General features: G+C 39.1%; 1 protein-coding gene across 31 annotated transcripts in view; it reads left to right on the top strand.

Moving 5' to 3' along the window:
• The window catches only part of SLC39A10 (solute carrier family 39 member 10), a 170,299-nt gene that overhangs the window by 43,909 nt on the left and 106,419 nt on the right, over window positions 1–19,971 (top strand). The window contains exon 2 of one of the 31 annotated variants that reach the window (XM_058300468.1): window positions 23–128. The exons of 28 other annotated variants lie outside the window; for them this stretch is intronic. The gene's annotated coding sequence lies outside the window, so the exon portion shown is untranslated. Of the gene's footprint in view, window positions 1–22; window positions 129–8,181; window positions 8,369–19,971 lie in introns of those variants that run through there. 2 more of the 31 variants (XM_071216215.1, XM_058300463.1) reach the window with 2 other exon arrangements.

The raw sequence follows: 19,971 nt of genomic DNA, 5'->3' as shown, positions 1-19,971 counted from the left end.
ACATCCCCCCTTCCTTTTCTAGGAAGCACCATACTCCTAGACCGTGCCATTCAACAAACACTTGGTAAATTGTGAGTAGGCATCCCCAGAGACAGAGACTCAATGGAGACCAAAAGGAAAAGGAAAAGGTAACGACCTTAAGATAGAATAGAGTGACTACCAATCAAAAGGAAGAAATGTATAATTTTGTACAAAGGAATTGGAAAAAATTCTGAATTAAAATCAAGAGCTTACTGGAATCATTAAGTATAAGGCTTTGAAAATGGAGAAACAAAAATAAGAAAGAGATGATGGGCAAAGACAGACTGGATTAAGAACCATAATGTGGATAAGGGATCGTATGAAGAAATCAGTTCCCTGTTTACTGGAGAGTAGTCTCAAAACTAATACAAAATGATTAAAGACAGGTGTTTGTCCAAAAAAATTATAGACATTCCCTTTGACAGGAAATGGCTTCTCTAAAAAATGTTGAAAAGAGAACCACAAAATTAAATATTATTCTGAAATAGTGGACAAAAATTTACACTACACAGGTTCACATTATTAAAATTTCAGAAATATCCATTTACTGTCATAACTATTATAAAAAAATAAGACAAAAATATATGAAGAAAGATATATTTTTTTGCCTTATAATCTCACATCTGAGCCTAACCATACACTTCTGCACTTATGGGGATTAATGAGTGGGTTTAGAATCACAACAAATTCATCCTAGATGATTCTGAAGCAAAAACTCAGTTTTCTGTTACAGCAACCACAAACCTGAAAACCTGGATTATTCTACCTTAAAGCTAAATGAGCCTTCATCATCCAAAGAAAACTTTTTATTTTATGATATAACTTTACATTCTGAATTACTAAACATCAAACAAACTCAAAATCTTAATAGTATGCAGTAAATAACAAAGCATACCACTTTGGAATTCTGCATGTTTTTCATTGCAAAGAATCCTCAGCAATACAATAACTACAGCCCTAGGGTACATTTCTTTCAGTAACAAATTCTGACAATTTAAAAGTAAATAGACTAACTCTAGATTATGATTTTCAGGGGGAAAAATAAGGCATTAAGAATGGAAGTCTTATTCAGAGCTTTTCTTCTACATAGAGCAACCAAAACAAAATGGGGAAAAATCCAGAAAAAAAATATTCAGTCAGTGTTGGAGTCTTTGGTATAAAGAATTGGTCATCAGAGTGTAATTTTACTAATAGTTGGCTTTTAGTTTGTTCATTTAAGTTTTATTTAGGTTCGATTTTATATGAACATCTTGTATTTGCATGCTCTTTTCTCTGAAATAATTCTGCTTGTCATTAAAGGCTCCATGCTTGCTTGTTTATTATTTATGGTATAACAAACATATACCGATTATGGGGTATATGGGAACCTCTTATATTTTTTAATGTTAACATTTTTTGTAATCTATGTATCGTTTAAGAAAAAGACTATTAAAAAAGAAAATTTGCTATATATATATATATATATATATACACACACCATTAAGATAAAAACCAGCAAATGTAATTCAGTCCCCAGGTGTTATTGTTGTTGTTAGTAATATTACTATCATTATTTTCATTAAGTTATCATAGTCATTTTAACCATTCTTTTTACTGACTAGTTTGCTTATTGTCTAAAGTGAGGAACTTTTACTTTTTCTGGAGGTCTTTGAATCCTTAATGACAGTGATATGCATGCTTACACATCTTTGGAAAAAATGTGTGTTCATGTGTGTGTTAATTTAAAAAATCATCTTCTGTCTCCTCTTTTTGGAAGTTTGTACCAAACACACAGAGGCATTTTTCTATGCCACATAAAAAGATAAGTAAATTTAGCCTTCACCCTCATGGAGATTGCCATCTATTTTAGCTAATAATTATCCATGTATGTTCTTTTCATAGGATGAAAGAATTTTCACAATTTAGTTCTGAGTTTGTTGAGTGAATACCTTGCCTGAGCAGTAGCAAGGTGGAAAGGCTTTGGAGGTGCCAAAGTGGTTGAGTGCCTGCTTCCCATGTATGAGGTCCAGGGTTCGATCCCCCATACCACCTTTATAAAAACAAAAACAAACAGAAACGGGTTTGGAGTCAGATGGTCCTGATTTTTAACCTTGGCAAGTACATACTTAGTGTCTTTGGTCTTTGAAGCCTGAGATTTCCACTTATAAAATGAAGATACTAATTTGTAGCTCAGAGATTTGTCATGAGGGTGGTAACAGTTTGAAGTTTTTTTTGTAAATCCCAGAAAAGATCATGTTCTTGGAGTTAATCCATTCCTATGGGTGTGGGACCCTTTGATTGGACTGAATTCCATTGGGAGCCTTTGATTGGAGTACTTCAGTGAGGCATGACCCAGGGTAGGTCTCAACCCTCTTGCTGGAGTCCTGCAGAACCATGTAAAGATACATACAAAGAAAGAGAGCTACTATACCCTGCCATATGAGAGAGGAGTCCAGGATCACCTTCAGCTGCAAAAAGACAGAGAAACTCAGAGGATGAGAGGCCAGAGGCTGGAATCAGCAGAGCAGCCAAAGCTGAAGCAATGCAGAAAGGGGAGAGAAGCCATCTGCTTGATTACCCACATCTGAGCTCTGAGAGAAAGCATCTTTGGATGACACCATCATATGCCTGATCTCCCACAGCTGCAACTTGGTGAGACAGCATCTCTTGATGATGCCTTGATTTGGACATTTTCACAGCTTTGGAACTGTAAGCTTCTACCCTAATAATTCCCTATTGAAAAGTGAACACATTTCTGGTATATTGCATTGGCAGTCTCTGGCAAACTAAAACAAGGGTTAAATGTGATTAATCTATATAAAACAACTAACACTAGATAGGCCCTAAATTTTTAGTTCTTCTCTCTGTTATGGGTGTCATCTGCCCTGGGGCACAATTACCCTCTATCTGTGGACCTGTGGTACTGAGAGAACACCTTATTTGCTTCTGATATATAATAGAAGGGCAGGCATAGGATAACATCCACCATTCTTATAGGGAGAAACTGGAAGGAATCTATGGGTCATGGGTCCCAAACAATTCCAAGAGCCAGCAGGGCATACTATATTAGATTCGAGGTCTGATGAAGTGACAGCCCATCCCTTTCAAAGTGCTCATGTAGCAGCCATTCTTTTCCCAAACTGGGGTGACGCCTCCACCCTATCCAAGCACCAAGGCACTGGGCCAAAGGCACTCTTCCTGAACAGTGGGGCAGAAGGCCCACCCTCTCCAAACACGGGGGCAGACTCATCCTTTCCACACATGTGGGTGGGCCCACTCTCTTGGCCTAAGAAGATGTCTTTGGTACAAACCTCAGTTTCCATGGTTCTGTCCTAGAAGTGATGTTTTTCTTCAATGTGTCCCTTTTAGTCCAGTCTGGCACTGGTTCTGTTCATAAAAAGTATGCAATAAACCTGTTGGTTTTGCATGTAGTTCCCAGGGGTCCAAATAATCAGACAAAATAACCTTCCACAGAACCTTCCTGGATAATTACACTTCCAATTCTGACTTCCATGAAAATTGCTGACTGTTTCCATGTTCAGTTAACCCTCACTTAGAGCACTATTCTCTGGGAACTTACTTTCTGGAAACTCAGAATTTTCCAAGCAAACCATCAATTCCTGGTTTCCTTGTGCCCAGGATTTCAGTTCTCAGCTTATAGATTTCCTCATGCATCTTACTATTAAGATGCAAGGAGAAACCAGGCTGTACTTTCCACCCTTAGCTTGGAAATTTCCTCAGCCACATATCGAAGTTCATCACTCTCGAGTTCTGCTTTATATCTGATATCAGAGCTCGATTTCTCCAAGGTCTCTGCCATGTAAGAACAAGGTTTGCCTTCTCTTCAGTTTCCAATAACATGTTCATCATTTCCATCTAAGTCCTCATTGGAAGTACCTTAAGAATCCACATTTCTACTAACAGCCTCTTCAAAGCAACCTAGGCTTTTTCTATCAGGTACCTCATAATTCTTCTATTCTATACCCATTATCCACTTGCAAAGCCATTTCCACATTTTTGGTATTTGTAATAGTGACACCACAGTTTCCTGGTACCAAAATCTGTTTTAGTTTCTTAGGCTGCTCATACAAATACAGTGCACTGGGTTTACTTAAACATGATCATTTATTAGCTGTTTCGAGTCTAAAAGAAAGTCCAAATCAAGGTGTCATCAAGGTGATACTTTCTCCCTGAAGATGGTGGTGTTGTGGGACTGGCTGCCAGTTCCTCTGTCACATGGCAAGGCATATGGTGGCATCTCTGGGTCTTTCCCTTCCTTCTGTGTTCCTTCAGTATCTAGCCTCTTGTTTCCTGTGGTTTTCTGTCTGTCTGAATTTCATTCAGCTTATAAAGCACTCCAGTAATAGGAAGAAAACCAATCCTGATTGAAGTGGGCCACCACACCTTCTTAACTGAAATAACCTCATCGAGAATTTCTACTTGTAATGGGCTTCCACCCACAGAAATGGATTAAATTTAAAAGAACATGTTTTTCTAGGTAAATACAGCTTTTTTTCCTAATTTTTTTAAAAAAATTACTTTATTTATTTCTCTCTCCTTCTCCCCCATTGTCTGGTCTCTGTGTCTATTTACTGTGTGTTCTTCTGTGTCCTCTTGCACTATCCGGTGGCACTGGGAAACTGCATCTCTTTTTTGTTGCATCATCTTGCTGCGTCAGCTCTCCACGTGCGTGGTGCCACTCCTGGGCAGGCTCCACTTTTTTCACACAGAGCGGCTCTCCTTGCAGGGCGCATTCCTTGAGCATGGGACACCCCTACGTGGGGGCACCCCTGTGTGGCACAGCACTCCTTGCATGCAGCAGCACTGTGCGTGGGCCAGCTCACCAGATGGGTCAGGAGGCCCTGGGGATTGAACTCTGGACCCTCCATATGGTAGATGGACACTTTATCAGTTGAGCCATGTCCGCTTCCCAAACATACAGCTTTAAACCACCACACCCCCTTATACATTATTGAAATGAAATATTCAGGCATAGCATTGTCATTTCCATAATTGCTTCTGCTGTTTTGGTCTAGGATTTCTAAATCATTTCATAAAATGAAGTCAGGGTCATAATCAGCAGAACTTTGAGTGGTGAGTGAGGCAGCGATCTAGTTGTTAAAAATTCAGATGTTATATGAGAATGCCAGAGCATGAATCTCAAGAGCCAGGCTGGAATCCTTGTACATGCTGGTCACCAGACACAACCCTTACCACTCAAAATGATCTACCAGGCCTGTGCAGTCCAGAGGTGGGGAGAACCAGAGAACAGGGTTCATTGTTGACCTAAAAAGACTAGAGAGAGGAGGATTAGCTAAGAAGAGAGGAATTTGTTTTGCCAGAGTTCTAGAAAAAAAGAAAAGTGCACTTATATTTTATCAAGAGTTCAATTGAAAATAAATCTTCACCTTGGATAGATTGTATGGTATGTGAATATATCTCAATTAAACTGCCTTAAAAAATAGAAACCTTGAGTTTTCTCCCCCTTTTGCTTCCCATCTCCCAGATTCGTTATGAGGTTTTTCCCAGAGAAAACACAAAGGAAAGCCTAAACAAATACATATTTTCTGTGCCTGCCTCCTTTCCCATTCCAATGAAATGTGTGAACAACATAAAAAATAAATTTGAGGCCAGCCTTTAATTCTTCTGTTGTTTTTGTTATTGTTTTTTCTTTAAAATTTTTTTTCTTTCTTTTTTTCTTTTTTTTTTTTTTTTGGTCTGTTTTTTGTTTTTCATTATTGCTGTAGGAGAGGGAAAGTTTTTTGAAAAAAAGCTTGGTCATTATCTCAACCCCTGGGTAAAGAATTATTTATCTGGTCTGTGCGTGTGTGTTTGTAAATGGGGCTATTACTACTGTCTAATCTGTTGGTATTTTGGTGGTGGCTTTCAAGTTTTTCTTCCTTCCTCCACTCTGAATTATTTTAATTTCATTTTTAAAAATATTTAATTGAGAAATAACATGCGTAAAGTGCACAAATATTTAGTGAATAATGCAATGTATATATATATATACCTGTATATTTCATCTAGATAAAGATCTGAGATATTTTCAGCACCCCAGAAGGCTTCCTCCCCAACGTCCCTTCCCAGGCAATAACCCCTCTCTGGTACAGTCTCCTGACTTCTCAGTTTTGTCTGTTTTTGAACTTGATATAACTGTAACTATTAATTGTCTACTTTTTTGTGTCTGGCTTATTTTGATAAAAATTATGTCATGAGATGTGTCCATATATTTATACGTATCAGGAATTTGTCCTGTTTTAATGTAGTAATCTATTGTATTACTATCCATTTATTCATTTCCCTGGTGATAATATTTGGATTATTTCCAGGTTTCAACTATTAGAAACAAAGCTGCCTTCAACATTTCCACTGTAGATTCTTAATTTTCTCCAGACCTCTTCTCCATAGAAATTGGAACTGTATAGAGGGTCCACAGGCATCCAATTAATCTTGCTCCACATCAGTTCTTCTGGTTACTTTGGCACCAGAATTCAAAGGAAGATAAAAAATCTCTTAACCTCCAAATTTAAAAAAAAGGAAAGTAAAGGGGAGGAGAGGAGAGGGGAGGGGAAAGGAGGGGAGGAGAAAAAGGAAGGAAATGTATAGTCATGTTAATATAAACCCTAAACTCATAATTCCTATTTTTTTTGAGGTATCTGATAATCTTCTTTTGCAAAAGCTAAATAAGCAATGCTTACATTACCAACTTCTTTACCTCATTTCTGGCAAATAATACATGCCCTTTGGTAATTATTTAGAGTTTGTAATATTCCTTTAAGAAGTGAAAAAAATAAGAGTGTCAAATGCAAGATTCAGAGTCAAGTTCACTAGGCAGTTTGGTTGACTGAGTAGTTTTCCTAAAGGTTCTTTTATTTTTTAAGTTCACAGGCAGTCCACACTCTTGAGCAAATCCTGGGGAGGCTGAGGGTGAGGAAAACAGTGAAATACACTGTGTTCTGTGCACTGTCACTAGCCATCTCAATTGCTGATTCTGCTCTTTTGTTTCCTTATTCCACTTCCCCTACATTTCTTTGCTTTTGTTATTTTTTATTTGCCTCCTCATACGCACAAAGTTATGAGATGAACTTCAAGTTTGTTTGAGCCATAAAATCTACTACATTATAAATTAACTACCTAGACTCTACTCCTTTTCAAAATATATATATAGATCATCTAAGAAACTGGTTAACTAGAATAGTCAGTGAATGGTAATTAGCAAATTATTTGGTAAGCAGTTTATTTTTTTTTAATTTTAATTTCTTTGTATCATTAAGATTAAAGATGTTAAGGATGTTGCCTTATTTTTATGTTTTAATTGTGTGCTTATTTGGTTACGGGGGAAACACATATCCTTTGTAACATCGTTGCTCAGTGTTTGGAATCAGATGGTCATTTTCAATTCAGTTCATGACACTTGAAGTTTCAGAGTCTCCGTGAGAAATCATATCAAGTCAGAATATTTAAGAGTAGCCACTTGGCATTGTAGAATAAATTGCAAACTATAATAAATTGAAAGTAATGACAAATGGCTGTGTATAAATGGCAAGTCAGTTTCTTTCATCTACTTTTCAACGGAACAGTTAATACAAAAACAAAAACACAAATGACTTCTCAGTTTCCTATTTTTATAAAATATCACAGGTATAAATATAAAGCATGGCTAGATTTGTCATGACTTTTCCTCCCACCGTTTAGAGCTAAGTGAGAAAAGCTTCCACGTATTGGGAAGAGTATTATCTCAAGGCAGAAAGGAAAGTATATTAGACAAAGTTGAGGGGGAAAGATAAATATTTGTGTTGCAGGGAAGTGGCCACAGAAACGTCTCTAGATAAGTATTAAAACAAGTTGGCATTTACTGCATTGTTTGGAAGAACTTTTTGAGTCTTCTGAGTTTTCTTGAAAACTTTCCATCTGGGAAAGTCTCAGTTCTCTGTCCTAACAGACATTCCAAGGACAACTTTTGATCTTTCCTTAAAACATGCTTTGTATTAAGCTGTCAGGAAATAGCCCTTTGTTTACTCTATTGCTCTGGGCTCAAAAAGGCTGAAGTGATAAACATGTAAATCGTGATTTTTACTTAAAAAAATAAACACAAAAACCCCTGGCTAGAACTATTTTTGGATTCCTATGATAGTGTTTAACTTGTTCAAGGTTCACGTTGAACGTTTACAATTGGCCAGCACTAGGGAAAAGGAGAAACCTGTGGCTACAGCTCCTTTAAGTGCTGTGGGTTTTAAAACAGTGGTGTAGATACCACGCATTCCTCTGGTGGGAGGCAGTGTCTGAGCCAAGAGGATTCCCCATTCATTCAAAGAAGGGGAAAGAGACTGAACTTACCTCCAGCAGGTGAAGTTAAACTTGCCTTGTGAGTGGGTTGATTTGTTCTTTAAATTGAGCTTCTGTTTGCAGGGGCCGTAAGCAATATGCTCTCATTCTGTCCCCCCACCCCACCTCCATATATCTCTTAGCTCACAGCTAGGAAAACGTTTAATTCTTGCTTAGAGACGCCTCTCTTCCACTGTGATGATGGTGAATTTTTCTTTTTAACTGGAAAGGAAAGTTTATGTCTCTTGGCCTGTCCTTGTGCCTTTTGCCTATCTGATGCGTTGCATTGCTTCTCTTTTCCTTTGTTACTATGCTTGTGCCCTGGAACCCTCTGAGAACAAAGGTGAGCTTTGTATAAAAAGTAAACGCATGTTTCATAAAATTTTAAAGGAATACTACAGCTTTTCTCAGTGATTATATTCTTTGAGCATTTAAAATTTTGCAAGCACTTTAGACACTTAAACTATCAAACTGATTACAGAAATCCATTTTGTGAATTTTTAAAAAATATTTGCTCTTATGGGTTGTTTATAAAAACTATATACCTGGTGCATTTCAGAAAACAATTAGAACTCTTTTAGCTCAATTGAAGTTCAACAGATTAAGGCTTTAGACTGCATGATTTGGTTTTCATTTGCAGTTAATCAGTTACATTTATCCATAGAAGTGATTTTGTATGTTTCAGTAGAGGCAGATTAAAACATTGCCCAGTGCAACAGTTAACTTAAAAAAAGACAAACAAATTATTTAAGAGTTGTGGGAGCAGGAGAAAATGGTTGCTGGTATTTATTATTCCTTGAAAACCACATCCTACTATTTGCCATTTTTAAATATTCTAACTGTTGTCAAACTCTAGCAATGGAGAGACCTTTACCTGTTCTAAATTCCCAATATTTGTTCTGCCCGCCAATCTCAGTGGATTTAGTATTCAAAGACTAGGCTACTGAGTCACTAATAAGTCTCCAGTTGGAGGGATATAATGCTTCCTCTGAGTCATTCACACTTTTATCCTGTGAGATCATTCACCCTGTAAGCAATGACATCAGTTTTCCAGGACGCTGGCTCCTTAGGGATAAAGTCCCTGACAACAGCATGATAAAGTTAAAAGACTTGGATACATAACAGGAGCCTGATAAACATTTGTTGAGTACAAGTCTTCAACTGTTTCCTTTATGGCCTGGGTTATGACCTGAGCATGGGAATGAAAAAAAATTCTCCACGTTTAAGATAAACCTCTAGATCTTGTTTATTTGTTTCCACTAGTCCCATCACCTGCCTGGCCCTGTAGACACTTGCTTCTCTGAATTAAATACCCTGCCCTTTCCTAAGGAAATCACAGCAGTCTTTCAAAATCGCTTTTCAAATACTACTGCATTCTTAACATATAATAACATTTAAAAAATCCTTCAACCAGTCCCCTTGCTTTAAATCCTATAAAACATTATTTGTTAACTCCTAAGGAAATAACCACATTCTGCCGTACAATTATATGTGTGTTTATCTTTTTTCCCCTTTGCTTATAAGATTTATTTTTATTTCCCCACCCCCTCATTGTTTGCACTTGCTGTGTCTGTTCGTCTTCCTTGTTTCTTTAGGAAGCACAGGGAACCGAACCTGGGACTTCTGATGTAGGAGGGAAGCCCTAAACGCTTGAGTCACCTCTATTCCCTGCTTTGTTGTGTCTTTCGTTATGTTTTTCTTTTTTTTTTTAAGATTTATTTATTTTTTTATTTATTTCTCTCTCCTCCCTGCCCCCCCACCCAGTTGTCTGCTCTCTGTGTCCATTCACTGTGTGTTCTTCTGTGACTGCTTCTATCCTTATCAGCTGCACCGGGAAAATCTGTGTTTCTTTTTGTTGCGTCATCTTGTTGTGTCAGCTCTCTGTGTGTGTGGCGCCATTCTTGGGCAGGCTGCACTTTCTTTCACGCTAGGCCACTCTCCTTATGGGGTGCACTCCTTGCGCATAGGGCTCCCCTACGTGGGGGACACCCCAGCGTGGCAGGGCACTCCTTGTGCGCATCAGCACTGCACATGGGCCAGCTCCACATGGGTCAAGGAGGCCCAGGGTTTGAACTGCAGACCTCCCATGTGGTAGGTGGACGCCCTATCCATTGGGCCAAGTCCGCTTCCCTGTTTTTCTTCTTATGTCTCTTGTTGTGTCACCTTGTTGAGTCAGCTTGCCACACCTGCCCATCACATCAGTTCACTGTTTTGCTCCTCTTCTTTAGGAGGCACCAGAAACCTCTGCTCCCTGCTTTGTTGTGTCTCTCATTACGTTTTTCTTCTTGTTTCTCTTGTTGCATCAGCTTGCCTCACCCGCCCTTTGTTCCAGTTTGCTATCTTCTTTAGGAGGCAACTATAACCGAACCAGGAATCTCCCATGTGGTAGATGGGAATTCAATAACTTGAACCACATCCCCTTCCCTCCCTTTATTTTTAAAAAAGCTTTAGATTATATAAATGTTACATTGAAAATATTGGGGATTCCAGTAAACCCCACCCCTCCCCTCCCACACTTTCCCCCATTAAGGACAAATTTTATTAGTGTGGTGCATTTGTTACAATTGATGAACAAAATGTCGAAGCTTTGCTACTAACTATGGTCTATAGATTACATTATAGTTTATACTTTGCACTATACCATTTTATAGGTTTTCACAAAATGTATAATGGCCTGTCCATCATTTCAATGTCATGGAGAACAATTCCAATGTCCCCAAAATGCCCCATGTTACACCTATTCTTCCCTCTCCCTCCCCTCAGAATCTATGATGACCACTCTCTTTATACCAATATTACAAGTTATTCTATTACTAGAATTTTATTACGTCTACTTTAGTCCATAGGTGTGTATATGTATCTTAACCTCACTTGTTGGTAAACTGAAAAGACAGCAATTGTCTCACCTCTTTCCCTGTAGGTTCCCTCACATCTTTCCCTGTAGGTTCTCACACAAGGCCCCTATACTGTGTGCCCTAGGAGTGCATTTGTTTGACAAATTGTTCACGAAATATTCACACAGAGCCCCTGAGCCAAACAAGCCAGGCTCTGGAAAAGTGTGCTATGTAAAGTATTTCCTCCTGGCCTCTAGGAGCTTCACAGTCAAGTGTGGGAGACAGATATCCACAAATGGTTTACAAAGACAAATGTAGAATTTAACTAAGCTATGACGCAATCCAAACTTCTCCAGGCTGGACAGACAGTCTTAAAATAATTGAGATCTAAAGAATATGTAAGTTGGCATGAAGGGTAGGGGAGGAGGGTGGAGAAAAACTTTCAAGGTAGAGAAAATTATATAAAAATGCCCAATGTTGGGAAAGAAGCAAAGCACTGAGGGTATTGTGACTGAGCATAGACATCAAGAGAAATCAGGGTGAGAGAAGTTTCAGAATACCTAGTAAAGTAGAAGAAGTTTAGTAAAGATTGTACATTTTTCTCAGACTGTCATAATCGCTGGCAACAACTAACTAAAAGGAGTTTATTTCCGCCCCCTTTTTTTAGAAGGTTTAGGAGATTGAACTTGGGACCTTGTTCATGGGCAGCAGGTGCTTAATCTCTTAAACTATATCTGCTCCCCAAAAGGAGTTTATTTTTACCTCTTAAGTTATTAATAAATAATATATTTACATTGTGTTTTGGTTTGATAAAGGCTGCTGGGAGCAAAATACCAGGAATAGGTTGGCTTTTAAAATGGGTATTTATTAATTTGAAAGCTTACAATTCTGAGACTGAGAAAAAATGTCCAAATCAAAGCATCAAGCCAAGTTCTTTCCCCAAAGGTTGGCTGCTGCCAATCCTAGACTCCTGCCGTGGGCAAGGCACAGTGGTAGCTCTGCTGGTCTCTGCCATCTCTTTCAGGCTCATTTTCTCCCTAAGCTCAACTGTGGGTGATCAGGCACATGGTAGTGTCTATTCATCTCTCGCCTCTTCTCTGGGCCTCATTGTTGCAACTTCAGGCAGCTCCATATGTGGCTTTTCTGTCTCCCAGGTTTGCTGATTTCTGCTCCTGCTATCTTCATTCTCTGAGGCCTTTTTTCGGTGTCTGTGACTTTTTATTCCTCCATTTTAAAAGGACTCTGGTAAGAGGATTAAGACCCACATTGGGTCATGCCCTACTGAAGTGATCTAATCAAAAGGAAGTTCCCTTAAATGGATCTAATCAAAAGGTCCCATTTATAATAGGTTTGCATGCATAGGAATGGTTAAGAACATGATATTCTGGGATCCATCCAAATTAAATCTATCACACATGATTTTAAAAAGAAACTTTAAAGTGTTTAGTAAAAAATCGTCTTCCTACCCCTATCTCCCATCCATCCAGATCCTCTGAGATATGTTCTCTATTTTCTTGTGTATCCTTTCAGAGTCTCTTTAAATATGTTCAAGAAAATGCAAATTAAGCATTCTGTTCTCTTCTCTGAACCTTTATACTCTTTTTCCCTTAAGCAAATGGAATGAGTTCTTTCCATTTCAGTAGAGGGAACTTCTTTATGTTTTTTATAAGAAAAATTGTTTTAATTAATTAATTTATTTATTTTAAAGATTTATTTTATTTCTCTCCCCCCACCCCACTATCTGCTCTCTGTTTCCACTCACTATGTGTTCTTCTGTGTCTGCTTGCACCCTCAGAGACAACGGGAAACTGTGTCTCTTTTTTTGCTGCGTCATCTTGCTGCATCAGTTCTCTGTGTATGCGGTGTGACTCCTGGGTGGGCTGCACTTTTTGTCAGGTGGGGTGGCTCTCCATGCGGGGGCACACTCCTTGCACGTGGGGCTCCCCTACGTGAGGAACACTCCTGCGTGGCACAGCATTCCTGGTGCGTGGTAGCACTGCGCATGGGCCAGCTTACTACACAGGTCAGGAGGCCCTCGGTTTGAATCCTGGACCCTCCCATACGGTAGACAGACACTCTATCTGGTGAGCCATGTTCACTTCGCAGAAAAATTGTTTTAAAGCTGCATATTATTATATTATATGATGTAATAACTGATATGTCCCCTATTGATGGGTTGCTTCCAACATTTTGCTATTGCAAATAATGCTCAAGTGAATAATCTTGTGCTTTAGGCATTTACACTTGTGAAAATATATCTGTAAGATAATTTTCCAGTAGTGAAATTGTTGAGTCAAGAGTATGTGCATGCGCAATTTTGAATGATATTACTAAATTGCCTTCCGTAGATGCTACATCATTTTTACATCCTCAGTATCAATATACAAGACTACCTGCTTCCCCTATCCAATAGCATTATCTATCTTTTGGATATTTTTCAAACCTCATAGGTAAAATAAAATGATATCTTAATAGTTTTAATTTGGATTTCTATTATAATGAGTGAAGTTGAACATCTTTTGATATATTTAAGAGCCATTTATATAATTTTCTATTAACTACCTGTTTTCATATTCTTTGACCAATTTTATATTTTTGTTGGTTATTTTATTATTTCTAAAAACTCTTTATATGCTAGAGGTGCTACATTTTTATGATATGGGTTGCTAATAACTTCTCCAGTTCATCTTTTGCATTTGCTTAGAGTGTTGTGGAGTGTTTTGTTTTTTTGCCTTGTAGAAGATTTTGGTTTTGATAGAATTAAATTTACAAATGTTTTAACTCCAAGATTTTGAGTCATAGTTAGAAAAGACCTCCCCTCCACCCCAAGACTATAAATGAGTTCTTCCTTGTTATCATCTAAAACATTTGTGGTAGTTTGAGAACTTTTTGGACCTCAGGAAATTAGGTTCTTAAACTAATCCATTCCTGTGGGTGTAAACCCATTGTAAGTAGGTTCCTTTGATCAAATGACTTCATTTAATGGCCTTTGATTAAATTACTTCAGTAGACCATGGCCCAGGGTGGGTCATAATCCTTTTACTGGAGTCCTTTATAAATGGGATTAACATGGCAAAGGGGGCTGCAGAGACAGAGAAACTCCCAGAGGCTAAGAGAGAAGGCCTCAGAAGCCAGAAGCTAAAATCAACAGAAACTGGGAGAGAGGAAGCCAGAAGCTGAAGCAAGGAAACCTGGAAGAGAAGCAGATGCCAGTTTTTGGGGGAAAGGTTTGTTCTGATGAGACCTTGATTCAGACATTTTCATAGCCTCAGAACTGAAAGTTTGTTTTTTTAAAGATTTATTTTTTTATTTCTATTTCTCTTCCCTTCTACCCCCTCCCCTGTTGTCTGCTTCTCTGTGTCCATTTGGTGTGTGTTTTCTTCTGTGTCTGCTTGGATTCTTGTCAGTGGCACCGGGAATCTGTATCTCTTTTTTTTTGTTGTGTCATCTTGCTGCTTCCGCTCTCCATGTGTGCAGCGCCACTCCTGGGTAGGCTGCACTTTTTTTCACATGGGGTGGCTCTTGTTATGGGGTGCACTCCTTGCGTGTGGGACACCCCTACACGGGGGACACCCCTGTGTGACAGGGCACTCCTTGCACACATCAGCACTCTGCGTGGGCCAGCTCATCACATGGGCCAGGAGGCCCTGGGTGTGAATCCTGGACCTTCCATGTGGTAGACAGATGCTCTATCAGTTGAGCCCAATCCACTTCCCCTGAAAGCTTTTAAGTTAATAAATCCCCACTGCAAACGCCAACCCATTTCTGGTATATAGCCTTGGCAGCCTTTGGCAAACTAAAACAACATTTATAGCTTCATTTTTTAAAATTTAAATCTTGGATCCTTTATATATACTTGATATATGATGAGATATGTGGAGCCAATTTTTTTTTTTTTTTTTTTTTTTTGGTATGCTCATCCACTGTCCAAATACTATTTACTGATTTTTTTTAAAAAAGATAACTGCAAAAGCAATGAGAACAGGAGCAAGACTGGAGTCTGGGTGACTAGGTCTAGGAAAATAAAAAGTTACAGAATACCAAAAGGAATGAAGAGTTAGGGAAACTAGGGAAATGTTTATTCAATCTGTATAACAAGATGGACAGCAAATACATTACACAGGTGGTGCCATTACTACCAATACCATCACCCCCTTCATGGAAGATGTGGCCAGTCTGTCATAGCTAAGTCATAACACTTCTAATTGATCAAAATTGACACATTTGTCATTCATGATGTAGGGTTTGGGGAGGAGAAGAGATAAGAGATGTGACTGGTGTCTGAATAGGCAGGTGGAGTCTCATGGTCTTGAATGCCTATTAAGCAATGGGGACTTGTGATTTTTTTTTTTTTTTTTTGAGCTACCAGGACTGGAGATTGAACCCAGGACCTAAATGCAAGAGGCCAGCGCTCAATCACCGAGCCATGTTGGCTTACCTGAGTTCGCTCTCCCCTCTGTTTGCTCATTGTCTGCTGGTTTTTGTTTTTTATTTTTGTTTTTTTTGCTTGTTGTCTGATTGTTTTTCTTTAGGAGGAACCACTGAACCAAACGCAGGACCTCCCACCTGGGAGGTGGCCGTGTCTGCTCCCTGCTTGTTTTTTTTTTCTCCTTGTTTGCCTGCTGCCTGCTGTTTGCTTAATGTCTGCTAGTTATTCTTTTGTTTTGTTTTGTTTTTGCTCATTGTCTGCTTTTTGTTTTTGCTTATTTTTAAAAAATATTTATTTATTATTTTTCTTTATTTATCCCCTCCTTCTGCAGATGGTTCTCTTGTCTGTCTGCTTATTGTTTGCTCTCCTTCTCCAGGAGGCTCTGAGAACGGAACCTGGGACCTCCCACGAGAGGCGAGTGCCCAACAGCCTGAGGCACATCATCTCCTGGGCTGCAGCATCTGCTGGCTTGTGGCATTTGCTTGTTGCAGCAGGGATGGCAACTAGCTTGTTGCAGTGCGAGGTGGCGTCTAGTTTGCTGCAGCAGGAGGTAGCATCTGCTCTCTTCTTTTAGGTGGCACCAGGACCTGAACCTTGGACCTCCCATGTGGGAGGTGGGCACTCACTGCTTTAGCCACATCCACTCCTCTGAATCATGATTTTTAAAGCAAGAATTGGCATGATCAGATCAGTGTTTAGATGGAGGAAGGAATGATAGATGGAAGGGGAGGAACCCAAAGCTATTGCATTAATCCAGTCTAGGGATGCTGAAGGCCTGAACTAAGGTAGTAGAGTGAAATAAAGAAGAAGGGCCATAGCAAGAGGTAAACACAACAGGATGTGTCAGGTAAAAACAGCAGGACTTGGAAACCAATTAGCTGTAGGTAGTGAGAGAGAAGAAAGAATAAAAAAATGATTGGCCCCTCTAGTTTGGGCATACAGTGATGCTGATAACACAGACTAAGAACTCAGGAAGAATAAATTTGGACATGAAGAGATAATAATGGAGAAAATGAGATTGGTTTTATATTACAGATACCACTATTATATTGGGATTGCTTGCTTACTTTTATCTAGTACTGGGCTAAGACTGTGGTGTGTTTAGGCCAAAAGAAGATTTAGTATTGATAAACAGACGGTAATGTACTTGAGGAAAGAAATTACACATACAAGCTAGAGAATGACCAGTCTATGAATGCCCAATATAAAAGATGACTATTTCAGAAATTGTGAGACTGAACCTGCAAATGGAAAATGTAATTAAAAAAAGAAAGAAAATCAAAACTCAAACTGATGTAAGTCCACATAAACTGGAATAGGAAGCATGAGGTTATCTTACAAAAATCACTTAGGCAGCTTCCACCTACCAGTCCCAACATATCGTGTCCAAGCTTGGGCAATACAACATTATATATTAAAAATCTGGAGACCATTCAAAGAGCAATAGAGATAATTAAAGGGTCAGAAAGAATAGCTGAAGAATGAAAGAATACCTGAGTTAGCCTGGAGGAAAAAAAAAAAGAATGATGACTCCATTAATAATAGTTGAAGGCACTATAGAAATATTTTCCCAGAGTTCAGAGCAAAAGAAGGCATTAAATTGTCAATTAATATGCGTGAGATATGGAGCAAAACTTCCTGTGATGAAGGTTAAGTACGAGATTAGAGTTAAAATTTAATAGTTCCAGTTACCTAGAACTTGTGGAACTTTCTGTCTGAATCTGTCTGAATGAAGTTACGTGGGAAATCCTCTACTTACCATATTTAGAGATGGATGTTCTTGCTCCCCGCCAGTAAAAATCCACCACAAATGTTGTGCAAGTTGCCGCTATAAGATTCCCATTCTGGAAGGTCCACTCTCCTTCAAAGGCCATTGATTCATTTAATAAATGTTTTTGAACCATTTACCTGAGACATTATTTTAGGTGGTAGGGATACAAGAGTGAACAAAACAGAAAAAAAGGGTATGCATGCCAAACTTACTGAGTGTGTTATTTATCATGCACTGAAAACTATCCGCTCAACTCTCTAAAATCTACCATATTGAAAACCTGTGTTTGGCCATCATTCCCATTTCCTAAATCCCTTAAATGTTTTTTTTCCCATATCCCTGCCTGACTCTGGTAACTCAGAGATCAGCACAGGGTACTGGAGAGTACCTGCTACAAAAATGAATAGAGGGATCAAGAGTCGGGAGCTACCATTTTTCAAATAAAACATAGATTGTCTGTAGTTTTAATTTGTATCAAACTCATTCAAAGTGTAATTTATTCATTGGGATTACCTTCCCCCCTTCCCCCCACGGCTTGCCTGCTCTCTGTGTCCATTCTCTGTGCGTTCTTCTGTGTATCTGTATTTTATTTTTTTAAATTTACCACCACCCCTTGAGCTTGCTTGTTGTTTTGCTCTCTGTGTCCATTTGCTGTGCACTCTTCTGTGTTTTTTTTTTTACTTATCTCCCTTTTTGTTGCGTCACCTTGCAGAGTCTGCTCTCTGCGGCGCTTGCCGGCTGGTCGGTACTCCCGGGGCTTGCAGGCCGGCAGCTCTCTGTGGCGTGCAGGCAAGCCTGCCTTTACAAGGAGGCCCCGGGATGCGAACCCAGGGCCTCCCATATGGTAGACGGGAGCCCAACTGATTGAGCCACAGCTGCTTCCCTGGGATTACCTTTTGATTACCTTTTGACTATCTGCAGTCTGACTGGCACTAGTGAATGAGACAGTGTGATGCTTAATGATGGTTGTAATTGGAGTGATAAACAGTGTCTTATTTTAAAGGCTGTTTCAAATAGAAGGGCCCACCGGATCCAGTGCCACAAAGGAGAAACACGTTGTTCAGTGAGAAGGTGATTTATTGTGAGTGCACAAGCAAGGAACTGGGGGAATCTTCCCCAAACCAGTTCAAAGTGAGAATGGGAAATAGGGTTTTTATAGGCAAAGGAGAGGGGTAAGGGAGAAGAAAAACAAGTGATATGAGGGGTCTTATGAGGAAGGTAGGTGCAGTTTCTCAGTCCCGTGTTGTCTCAAGCATGTTCAACTTGTCCTTGGTTTCTGCTGCTAATAAACCACAGTTTAGATATTGTTGTGCCAACCACTCAAGAATAGCAAGCTTTTTGTTTCTGAGAAAAGTTACAGATTGATTGGGTCATAAGGTGCTCCTTACACCATTCTGTCTGGTATTGCTTTGAGATGTTTTCTCATTCCTGTAAACAAAGCTGCTCTGAGAAGTTCTGGTTAATATCCTTCAGGTAACTAAGTGCAAACAATAAGCTTCTAAAATCAGATTAATAGAAAACTGGCTTAATTAGTGTATTAGAATTTTCAGAGATGCTTAAGTGAAGAAATATTTATTAAGCACATTTTCCAGCTATTATTTGACAGGCAGGATTAGAATATACATAATTTAAGTAGTCTGTTTATGTCATCTATGTCATATACCATTTATTTCTGATTGTTTAATAATATCCTTGGAAAAGCTCCTACAAGACAATGTTTGAAAATGAGCTGAACTTCTTTTAAAGGCATATTTAGAATTACAAATGGGTTGCCATTGGATTTTGAGTTTTTAAAAATTTCTTTGAAGGTGGTTTGCTTTCTTGGTACTGAACTTTGTCAAGGGGCAAAGAGCTGTTAGGGTTTGTGGAAATAAACTACACTGATTTAGAAGCTGCCTGTTGGATTGGGGGTCATTTTCTCCTGTTATTATTAGCCCCAAAGACTTTAGAGCATCTCACATCACATAACCCAATTCTCCAGTTGGAGGAGCTGGCGGCTGTAGGTAGTATTAAGGAGAAAAGTGGCCTAGCCAACACTCTTGGAAAAGATAATTTTATTTGTAAAAATTTTCAATTCAGAGATGTATAAATTGGCAAGAATACATTTGTAGTAGTGTGCTGGTTTTAGTCTTGTGGACCCCAGAAAATCTTGTACTTAAAACAAACCCATTCCTGTGCCTGAAAACCCACTGTAGAAAGAACTTTTTGATAAGATTCAGTTAAGCGACGTTTTGATTAGAACACTTGATTAGATTGCTTCAGTTAAGGGTCTTTTATTAGACTGGGGGACCCAGAGTGGGTCTTAATCCTCTTACTGGAGTATTTTATAAATGGGGTCTAAAAAGCCCCAGATACACCGAAAAAAGCTGCAGAGACAGAAACACTGAGAGGCTGAAAGAGAGGTCCTGAAAGCTGGAGGCTGGAATCAGTGAAACACAGAGGCACAGAGAGGGGCCCCTAAGAGCCTGAAAGAGAGGAGGCCCAGAGGAAAAGGCAGAGATGGGCCATAGACGTCATCATGCACAGCTGTGCTTGGGAAAAAGTGAGCCTGGAGGAGAAGGCAGAGACCAGCATAGCTAGCATCATGCCCTTCCATGTGCCTGCTCACC

This window comes from Dasypus novemcinctus, chromosome 7 (assembly GCF_030445035.2).
Source record: "Dasypus novemcinctus isolate mDasNov1 chromosome 7, mDasNov1.1.hap2, whole genome shotgun sequence".
In the NCBI taxonomy this organism is placed as follows: Eukaryota; Metazoa; Chordata; class Mammalia; order Cingulata; family Dasypodidae; genus Dasypus; species Dasypus novemcinctus.
Note: the sequence above shows the minus strand (reverse complement) of the source record. Positions and strands in the feature narration are given on the sequence as shown.